This window comes from Nematolebias whitei, chromosome 2 (genome assembly GCF_014905685.2).
Source record: "Nematolebias whitei isolate Nwh7 chromosome 2, NemWhi1, whole genome shotgun sequence".
NCBI classification, from domain to species: Eukaryota; Metazoa; Chordata; class Actinopteri; order Cyprinodontiformes; family Rivulidae; genus Nematolebias; species Nematolebias whitei.
In genome coordinates this window covers 54,858,013-54,868,262 of record NC_056499.1, presented here as the reverse complement: position 1 = coordinate 54,868,262, position 10,250 = coordinate 54,858,013, and the positions used below count along the sequence as shown (strand labels likewise).

Here is a 10,250-nt window from a genome sequence, read left to right as displayed (position 1 = left end):
GAGAGAGAGAGAGAGAGAGAGAGAGAGAGAGAGAGAGAGAGAGAGAGAGAGAGAGAGAGAGAGAGAGAGAGAGAGAGAGAGAGACCCCACCCCCTGGTTCCACCTTTGTGTTTGGTCATGGATAAAGTTGCTCTTTCCACTCACAAGGATCTGCCACTATTCATTCAACCTTTATTTAGACAGGTTAATCCAACTGAGCCTCGAGGACTCATTTACAAGACAGACCTGATTTCAACAAAGAATGATGACAACAGTGGACAACAGCGACAACAATAGACAGTTTTTAAAAGGCATACAGATAAAAGAAAATACAAATAAGATGGCAAAAAAGTAACAAAAACATCTAGATTCTAAGGCGACTGTAGAAAACTAAAAACAGTAACATGTCTGCATTAGTACCTGCCAGGAGTTCAACAGATTCTTAAAGCCACTTAGAGAGGTCAAGGTCGAGAGCTTGAAATCTTTTTGCAAGATATTCCAGGAAACAGGAGCGGAGTAGGAGAAGGCCCTTTTGCCTAGTTCAGTCCTCATTGAGGGAACACTGCAGGTAATAATGTCCTGAGAGCGCACGCTGAAGCTGCACTCATGCAGAGACATGTAGGAGGAGATGTATGAAGGCAGCAGACCAAGAAGTGATTTAAAGATGAAAATGTACCAGTGAGAGAGTCTGCGTGAAGTTAATGATGTCCAGTTAACCAGTGAATACTGGGTGCAGTGGTGGGTACGATAATCACAGCCGGTTATGAATCTTAGTGCACCGTGATAGACAGCATCCAACATCTGCAGGGTTCTTGTAGGAGCATTCATGTAAATAATGTCACCAAAGTCAATGGAGGAAAGGAAGGTCACAGATACAAGGCGTTTTCTAGCATTCAGGGTTAGACAGGATCTGTTTCTGAAAAAGAAACCCAGTTTAACTTTCAGTTTCTTTACTAGGTTTTCCACATGGAGCTTAAAAGAGAGATGCGAGTCGATCAAGATACCCAAATATTTATAGGAATCAACAAACTCAATGGGGACACCATTTGAGAATAAAATCGGAGGAAGAACTGCTGGGACCGAATTCCTGTGCGTTCTCTTGGACTAGCTAAACAAAAACAAACCAAAAAACACCTCTGATCATCTACAGCAGTGGTCCCCAACCTTTTTATCACCACGGATCAGTCAATGCTTGACAATTGTATTGCGGCTCGGGGGGATTGAACCATCAGATAAGGCTTCTGCATGTTGGTGTGCCCGCTAAATTACATTCCTCTTCTTCGTCCCTGATCTGGTCTTTTCTTTTGTTTTTTTTTTGGCAAAAGGCAAGCGATCTCTTCCTCCTCAGTTGATGTCATGACTGAAACGGTGAGAAATGAAGGAATTTGTCACGAGAGAATTAAAATCAGGTCCAGCGTGGCTGCGGGAGGGTCTGGAGATTTCCTGGTGGGCCGCTCTGATGTGTGGGCTCCATGTTTTTATTTTTATTTTTTTTAGAACTTTTTATTAACAAAATATAAACACAGAACACCGCTGCGGCTGGAGCTGCCAGCTCTCATTTTTTTTTTTTTTTTTTGACCTGTCAGTCAATCTAGTACGCGTGTCAACAAATGACCAATCGGCGACCTCAATTTGTCCCGAAGGTAATTGCAACAAGCTCTGGTTGCTATGGTAACATTTAAACATCCCTTCAAAATAAGATACAGATACGCCACAAAAACGAATATAAAAAACGTTTTATTTTCATGAAAATTTTAACTCACGATAATGACAAATCAATGGGAGCCCTGAGCGTTTTTCTCTGCAATGAGACGGTCCCATCTGGGAGTGATGGGAGACAATGACACTCAAAGCGTGTTGCTTATGCCCAGTCTACTCCATTGTTTTGTTTTGGTTGCTGTCACTGCAGAAAACCCCGCTTCAAACAGATAGGATGTCGGAAATGGCAACAGGGTTTTCAGTGCTGTGGTGGCTATCTCAGGGTATTCTGCCATGACTTTAATCCAGAACAGCGGCAGTGTTGCTGTCTCAAACATACTTTTAAGGCCGCCTTCATTTGCGATCTCCAGCAGCTGATCTTCTTCTTGTACATACATGCTAGATTCACTTGTTGACAAATGGGTCATGGAGCCTTTCCTTGCCAGTTTGTGGGTGTTTTGTGGTTGGGAAGTAGCGCTCGAACTCCTTTAAAAGCAAAGACAGGTGATTGTGCACCAGCTGGGAGAATGAAGGCTCAAGCTCAGTCTCACCCAAAATCCCCCACTAATGTTTGAAACATGTCCAATATTCCTCTGTTCATGCTCCATGCCCACAAACCCAATTTGGCTTTAAATGCAGCTACTTTATCTGCCAACTTGAAGACAGTTGTCATTTTTCCTTGAAGTGACAGATTGAGTTCATTGAGCAGGTTGAATATGTCACACAGGTAAGCCAGTTTTGTGACCCATTCCTCATCACTGACATTTGCTGCCATCGGTGACTTCTTTTCTGAGAGAAATCTTTACAGCGGCTCTCGTAATTCAAACATTCTGGCCAGCAATTTCCCTTGGGATAACCATCTTATTTCTGTGTATAAGAGAAGGTGTCTGTGCTCTGCGTTCATCTCTTCACAAAGTTTCTCAAACAGGCGTGAGTTAAGGGCTTGTGCTTTGATGTAGTTAATAACTTTAATAATATAATTTAATATGCTGTTCAATTCTGCTGGCATTTTTCAGCTTGCCAGCATTTCCCTGTGAACGATACAATGTGCAGATTCACATTCAGGTGCCACTTCCTTAATCTGAGCAGTTAAACCAGACAGCCGTCCGGTCATGGCAGCAGCTCCGTCTGTGCATATCCTGACACAAAATGACCATTTAAGTTTTCCCGATACATAACCATCCAGCGACTTGAACAGTTCTGCAGCGGTGGTGTTGGTTGGCAACAATAGTGCACATAACATATCCTCATGCACATCCTCCTGATAAATATATCACACATACACAAATAATATTGCTTTGTTGTCAACATCTGTAGCTTCGTCAACCTGGAGGGCATACCACGGTGATTTATTAACCCTCTCCAACAATTGTGTCTCAATGTCTTCGGCTATTTCTTCAATGTGCCGAATCACGGTGGTAACCGACAGAGGCACCTGTGCGCCACATATTATGCAGAGCGGGCTTGGTATGTGAGAATCACCTACTGGGATAAATCCATATTTCAAGTAGGACTCCTGGTATTGTCTGTTAAAAGTTTTCTTTTTCTTAGATATGGACTCTTCTCCTGTCTCTTCACTGGGCATTTCCCCATTCGGAAAGAAACTTTCCAAAGACATCTGTTTCTTACTCATTTTGCTAGCTTGTGGGTTCAATGTTGGTGCTCAAAGACGTGCGGCCCGGCAATAATTGATCCGCGGACCGGGGGTTGGGGACCACTGTTCTACAGTGTAACTCCTACTCACGTAAACTTCTTGCATCAAAACATTTACATTTATCTGCTTTCCCTGTTCAATTTTTGTTCTGCCTTTGCTGAAGGGAGGTGACCCCACCTCACTGAACAACTATCGACCAATCTTAAAACTCTGTATTTTAGCCAAGGTTCTAGAAAAACTGATAAATTCTCAAATCAAGAAGTATCTGGACTCATTTAACATCTTACCTCCACATCAATCTGGTTTCAGGAAACAACACAGCACAACCACTGCTTCACTGAAGGTTCTTAATGACGTTGTTGAAGCACTGGATGCTAAGGATCATTGTGCTGCACTTTTCTTAAACCTGTTTAAAGCTTTTGACACTGTGGATCAGAACATCTTGTGTCATAAGCTCTCAGAAATTCGTTTCTCAGCTCATACCATTGGTTGGTTCTCTAACTATCTCTCAGCTTGTAGGCAATGTGTTCAACATAATGGTACTTCTTCCATCTATCTAACTGGTAACAATGGTGTACCACAAATCTCAGTCTTATGACCTACTCTCTTCACAATCTACATAAATAATGTAGGTCAGATCGTCCCTGATGCATCCTTAAATTTCTATGCTGATGACACAATTGTTTATTGTTGAGCTAGAACAGTTGCTAAGATTTTACAGCTTTTACAATCTGCATTCGACATCATCCAGTCAGATTTGTTCCATCTCAAACTTGTCCTAAATGCCAACAAAACCAAAGGGATGTTGTTTTCAAACTGGAAGTCAATCCCAGCAGTTCTTCCTCTGATTTTATCCTCAAATAGTGTCCCTATTGAGTTTGTCGATTCCTACAAATATTTGGGTATCTCGGTCTATTTGCATCTCTCTTTTAAGCTTCACGTGGAAAACCTAGTAAGGAAATTGAAAGTTAAACTGGGTTTCTTTTTCAGAAATAGTTCCTGTCTAACCCTGAATGCTAGGAAACACTTTGTAACTGTGACTTTCCTTCCCTCCATTGACTCCGGTGATATTATTTACATGAACACACCTACAGTACAAGCACTCTGCAGATGTTGGATGCTGTCTATTGACCCATTTGCACTGCTCCTAATCAGCCCCAACTCTACTCAGCCTGGCTCAGCTCAGCCTGGCTCAGCTCAGCCTGGATTTGCACCTGCACTTTAGGACCGATTCTGGAGGTGTGTCTAGAATTCAAGTCCTGCTAATGAGAGTTCTGCGATGAGTTACTCAAAGCAGTCTGCTCCTCAGATAAATAATATTAAATTATTATTGTTTATATGAATGTTTCTGTTCAGTGCCCTGACACGACTTCTGTTGTGACTTGGTGCTGTATAAATAAACTGAATTGAATTAAATCTGATGAACCAGATTCTACAAAAAACATCTATATTTAAATCTAAAAAGTTAAATCTGGTCCTCTGGACATTCAAAAAACAAAACAAAACAAAACAAAAAAAGTAGAAATGATTCTTCTTTCATCTGAAAGACTTCTTCAGTCTGAGGAGCTGTATTCTGCTCATAAATAGATAGTTTTTAAAGACTGAGCTGAATACAGCTCCTCAGACTGAAGAAGTATTTTGGATGAAAGAAGAAATGTTTCTACTTTTTTTTGTTTTTGTTTTTTTGTTTGATTTTGTTTTTTGAATGTACAGAAGACCAGATTTAACTTTTTTAGATTTTTCTATCTGGATTATTGAGCATGCATCAGGATATCTATATTTAAAATTCAATATTTTTCTTCATCATTTGATGTATTTGCGCTCATTGTGGTTTTGTTTCTTGTATACAGATTATTTTTTCTTGTATACAGATTATTTTTTCTTGTATACAGATTATTTTTTCTCGTATACAGATTATTTTTTCTTGTATACAGATTATTTTTAGCTTTGATTTACAGTTTAGCTTTGATTTAAAGCTTTAATTTAAAGTGTAATTCTTGTTTTGTGATGTGTACATCTGTGGGTTAGAATAAAGCTGAATAAAGGCTGTATCGCTTCTTTAAACATATTTGAGGCAAATATTCATGAGATATCCTATAATTATGTGTCTTTTCAGCTGAGTTAACTTTAACAGATTATTTAATAGTCATTAAAGTGAAAACAGAATTTCATGAAAAAGCCGTCTCCCTTCATTTATTTGTTTTTAAATCATCAAAGAAAAAAAACACATTAATTTTTAATACATAAAATGTTTTTTAAAATCGTTTCCATCCTCCGTTCCGGTCCGCCAGCCCCCTGCCTGGATCTGGGTTCGGCCTTCATGAGCAGGCAAGGCCGGGGTCTGGGCAGCGGCCTTCCGTGAGTCAGCAGCTCGAAACTCCGGTGGAAGACTGGGGAGACCGGCAGAGCTCCATCTAGCTCACTCTGAATTTTGTCGTCGGCCAACAAACACAAAAAACCCCTGCACTTCAGCATTAGACCACGGTGTTGTCATTATTGTTTTTAAAAGCTTTAAAATAGATCCAGCTGCTTCTCCGATTTCCAAGTAATTGCAAATTCGGATCTGTGTTTAGAACAGTTTCTGAAAGATCTAGTGACTCCTCCCTCCGACCATTCAGTGACAGACAGTGTACTGACATCACGTTTTGGTGCCGGCTCAGCTCGTTTGGTCCCACCAGAGAAGCAAGGGCTAAAAAATGGTCTGATTCCAGGAAAAAATGACAGTGGAAAAGCGTTCAAAACCGTACCAAACCGAGCCGAACCGGGCTGAAGAGGAGCTGTGGAAAAGGGGCTTTAGATTCATAACTGGCTGTAACTACCATACCCATCACTGCACCCTGTATTCAATGGTTAAATGGTCATCATTAACTTTATGCAGACTCTCCCACTGGTACATTTTTATCTTTAAATCACTACTTGGTCTGTTATCTTCACTGTGTGAGTGCAGCTACAGCGTGCGCTCTCAGGACATTATTACATGCAGTGTTTTCTCAGTGCGGACTGAACTAGGTACTGATGGATACCATCACTTCCAAACCTAACTCAAAGACTAATTTACTTATTGATGTGTGTATGTGATATAAAGCACTGATTAGTCTCATTAGAATGATTTGTTCAATTATCTTTGTAGAGATCTAGTATAGAGCTGTATGAATGGGTAAATGAGGACACAGATTGTAGTGTAAAGCGTTTTGAGTATCTTGAAATAAGATAGAAAGGCGCTATATAAGTACAGTCCATTTACCATTTATTGATGTGAGAAAGAAGTTTTTTGGATTTTGTTTCTTTTCTTTTTCTTTTTTGACTTCCAATATTATTTTCTTCATGAAAATGGAACAAGTAGCTTTAAAGGTTTTAAATATTTATCTTCAATTATTTCAATGAGAAAGACAGATATTTGTTGGTTTTCAGCTCTGTTTAAACATATTTGATCAGGATTTCTATCAGAACAAAGAGCTCTAATGTGGATCTTAAAGCTGCACAACGATCACATCAGCTCTGACTCATCAGCATGTTTGGATCCAGAATACGACTTTATTCAGCTCCAATAACTGAGCTCAGATCTGGACCCTGAAGGTGTTCAAAGCAATCATTGAATACCTGAATTACTCAGAATGATATTAGCAGAAAGAGCAACAATAAACCCTGAGCAGTGTCTGCAGGCTGTGCTCACGCTCATTAGAGACCATGATCAGTAATAAATACAAACGACTGCCAAGTTTTGTTTCAGTGGGTGAAATGTTTGGGTGTGTTAGTGCGTGTAAAGTCACACCCCCCCCCCCACACACACACACTGACAGTTCACAAACAATAAACAAGCAGTGTTAATTTCTGCAGAGCACTAACGTCAAAACAAATTTAACTTAAAGAATCTGTTTGGAAACAATAATCTAAAGATTGAATAAAATCAATAATCAAAGACTGTAGGAAAATTAAATGTGTCCAGATGTTCTCCCACCTGAACTCTGCCTGTCTCCAGATGTTTGGTGTCCTGCAGGGTCGTACCTGTGTCCTCCTGCGTTTGTCTCTGCTTCTGGTCCTCAGAGCTGCTCCGCGGGCTTGTTATCATCTGTTTACCCCGTCGTCATGGCGACATCCTGTCCCACATCAGGGGAGGCAGTTAAACAGGAGGAGGAGGAGAAGTAAGGCTGGTCTGCTCCCAGAGCTGCAGGTCAGAGGCCAGAGTGTTGATGTGTGTTTCATAAGGAAACAAACACACACACATTCACGCTCACACATGCACGTGGGTACACACACACACAGACTTCATTATGTACCAAAACATGGTTTCCCAAACCCACACGACATAGAAAGTCACAATGAACTCCTGCAGAAACACAAGACAACAAAAGACACTAACCAACCCACAGCTACACACACACACACACACACACACACACGCACGCACGCACGCACGCACGCACGCATGCACGCACGCACGCACACACACACATACACACACACTTGTAGAAACACATGCCAGATGTGCTAAAAAGGGGAAGAAGAATAAATAAAAAGCATCTGCAGAGGGCTGTGGTGGATCAGTGGTCAGTAATCCTGAGGCTGCAGGTTCAAGCCCCAGGCTGCATCAGAAAAAACAACAGTGCCTATTCATTTGTGTGAGCGTGCTTGTTGTGAAGACCTCTGCAGGAGGGAGAAGCCAAAAGAACAATGACTACAACACAACAGCCAGGACTTTAAATAAACTTCATTGTAAAAAGTTGATTGTTTAAGAAGCAGGAACGTAAAACTACTGACCCCCAAGAACAGAACAAGGAGTATTGAGTCACCGGCTGTAGGCCCTTGCCATGACTCTAAATGCAGCCTAAAGCCTGAGGACAATGGTCTTAAGGATAAATCTCACCTTGCATGACATTCAGCAGAAACAGCTAAAGAACCCAGTAAGTTTGGACTCGTGAGACATATTCCTGCCATGTGCCAGTTAGATGCAGAAACACGACATCATCCGACCAAGCTGATGATGATGCAGACACGCTCGATTTACTGAGGCGTCAGATTTGTTCCAGTAGTTCCATGAACATCGTTGTATCGTTCATTAATAACAGATTTGATTGGATTAATGAAGTGATTGACACATAAGAGTCAGAGACCAAAGTCTGACTAAGGCTGATATCAGAACCCTCACTGTCGGACCTGGAGTTTCTCAGTGAAGTTTTAGGTTTTGTAAAGCCAGGCTAATGGAGGAAAGCCTGACTTGGTAGAACTTCTATCTAGTCTATCACTCCAGAGACTGCAGCCTTGACATCCCCACATCAACATCCTGACAGCAGCTGGCTCTTTGCTGGGCAAAGAAACTTCAATAATCTGTGATTTTCAATGGTCAGGTGCTCTGTGGTGCAGCGGACTCACCTCTGACCTTCTGCTCTGTTTGAAGTCGTGTTGTTTCCACCTGCCAGCCGAAACACAGGTGCATCAGCTGCCTCCTGATCAGCTCTTTCAGCTTGACTAGTGTTACATGTTTCAGTGAGTTATTTAAGCTCAGTATGGAGGCAAAATGCAAAACAAACATTTCAAACTAGAAGCATGCAAAATATTTTTTTCTTCTTTCAGCTGCTCCCTTCTTCAGGGGTTGCCACAGTGAAATAAGTCACACAAAGACAATTGTTTTTATACCGGATGGCATTCCTTTTTTTTCCCTCCTTGTCCTGTCCGGCATTGTGACACTCAGAATTATTGTCTGAGTGTCAAAGTGATGCCCAACAGATTTACTTTCACAAGCAGAGCGTTATGGCTGGCCTTAATGCTCCACTTGATATATGAATTAAATTTTATTAGAATATGCTTTGGGTTTGTTTCAGATGTAATGGACATGGGGATGAAAAACAAAGAAGATAACAAAGCAGAAAAGTGAGAGAAGAGTTAAAAGGTAAAGAAGGAGATGAGAATAGAGGAGAGAGAGAGGGATAAAGAGAACACAAATCAACATCATTGAAGTCTGCCTCTAGACCTGCGGAAAGAGAAAAAATACAAAACCGAGAAACCACAACAACAAACAACATAATGATACTCATAACATAATTAGAAAGTATTTTATACAGTACATGGTAATACAAGATATATGTAGTGGCCACCACAACCCAACTGAGTGTGTATCTGATGAACACCTGAATCTAAACACCTGTGTGAGCATGCTTGTCACTATAAGGTTTCTCCATAAAAATGTTCAATAGTGGATGTGGGGACCCACAGGACACGATGGTAACACAGAAAGGACCTGAGCCACAGACACACAGCGGCCCCCAAGCCCGGAGCTCTGGGAGTCCTCCAACAGGGAAAACTGCACCCCCCCCCCCCCCAGAGAGAAGCAAAGGGAAGTTCCGGGCGATCCCCAGCAACCACAATGCAGAAACCCCAGGAGGCTGCAGCGACGAGTCCACAGGCCCCACCGGCAACCCGCCACCCACCCGACAGTGACCACAAGCCAGCCCCAGGCCGAGGGCCAGAGCAGCAGGGAGCAATAACTGAGGAAGGCCGGCCCAGCGCACCAAGGACCAGGCACCCCAGCAGCCCCACACCACAGGCCGGGAGAAGCCCCGGCACGCCACCTATGCACCCCCCCATACACATAGCACCCCCCACTGAGAATGTCATACCAGGTTGACCAGCCAGCGCCCCATCAAAGCGAAGCCACGTCCCCGACCTCCGCCATACACCACCAATGACCACACACACAACCACAGCCGACCCCCCGCCGGAACCTGGCAGCCACTCCAGCCAAAGGGCCGGCCATCGCAACCAGGAACCTTTGATCAAAAAATCCTAACAACCCAGGGAGAACCTGAGCACCGGCCCCATCCCCAACCACCCCCCAAGGTCCAACGCCTACCCACAGCCCAGACCCCAACCAGGCGGCCTCCCCCCCTCCCCCGACCCCAAGTGTCAAATGGAGAATAATTAT

At 42.5% G+C, this 10,250-nt stretch overlaps 1 protein-coding gene across 1 annotated transcript in view; it reads right to left on the bottom strand.

The window, feature by feature from the left end:
* tppp3 (tubulin polymerization-promoting protein family member 3) overlaps positions 1–7,360 on the bottom strand; it is a 27,532-nt gene extending 20,172 nt beyond the window's left edge. Inside the window, exon 1 of the mRNA XM_037697744.1 lies at positions 7,290–7,360. The gene's annotated coding sequence lies outside the window, so the exon portion shown is untranslated. The remainder of the gene's footprint in view (positions 1–7,289) is intronic.
* Positions 7,361–10,250: the final 2,890 nt, after the last annotated feature.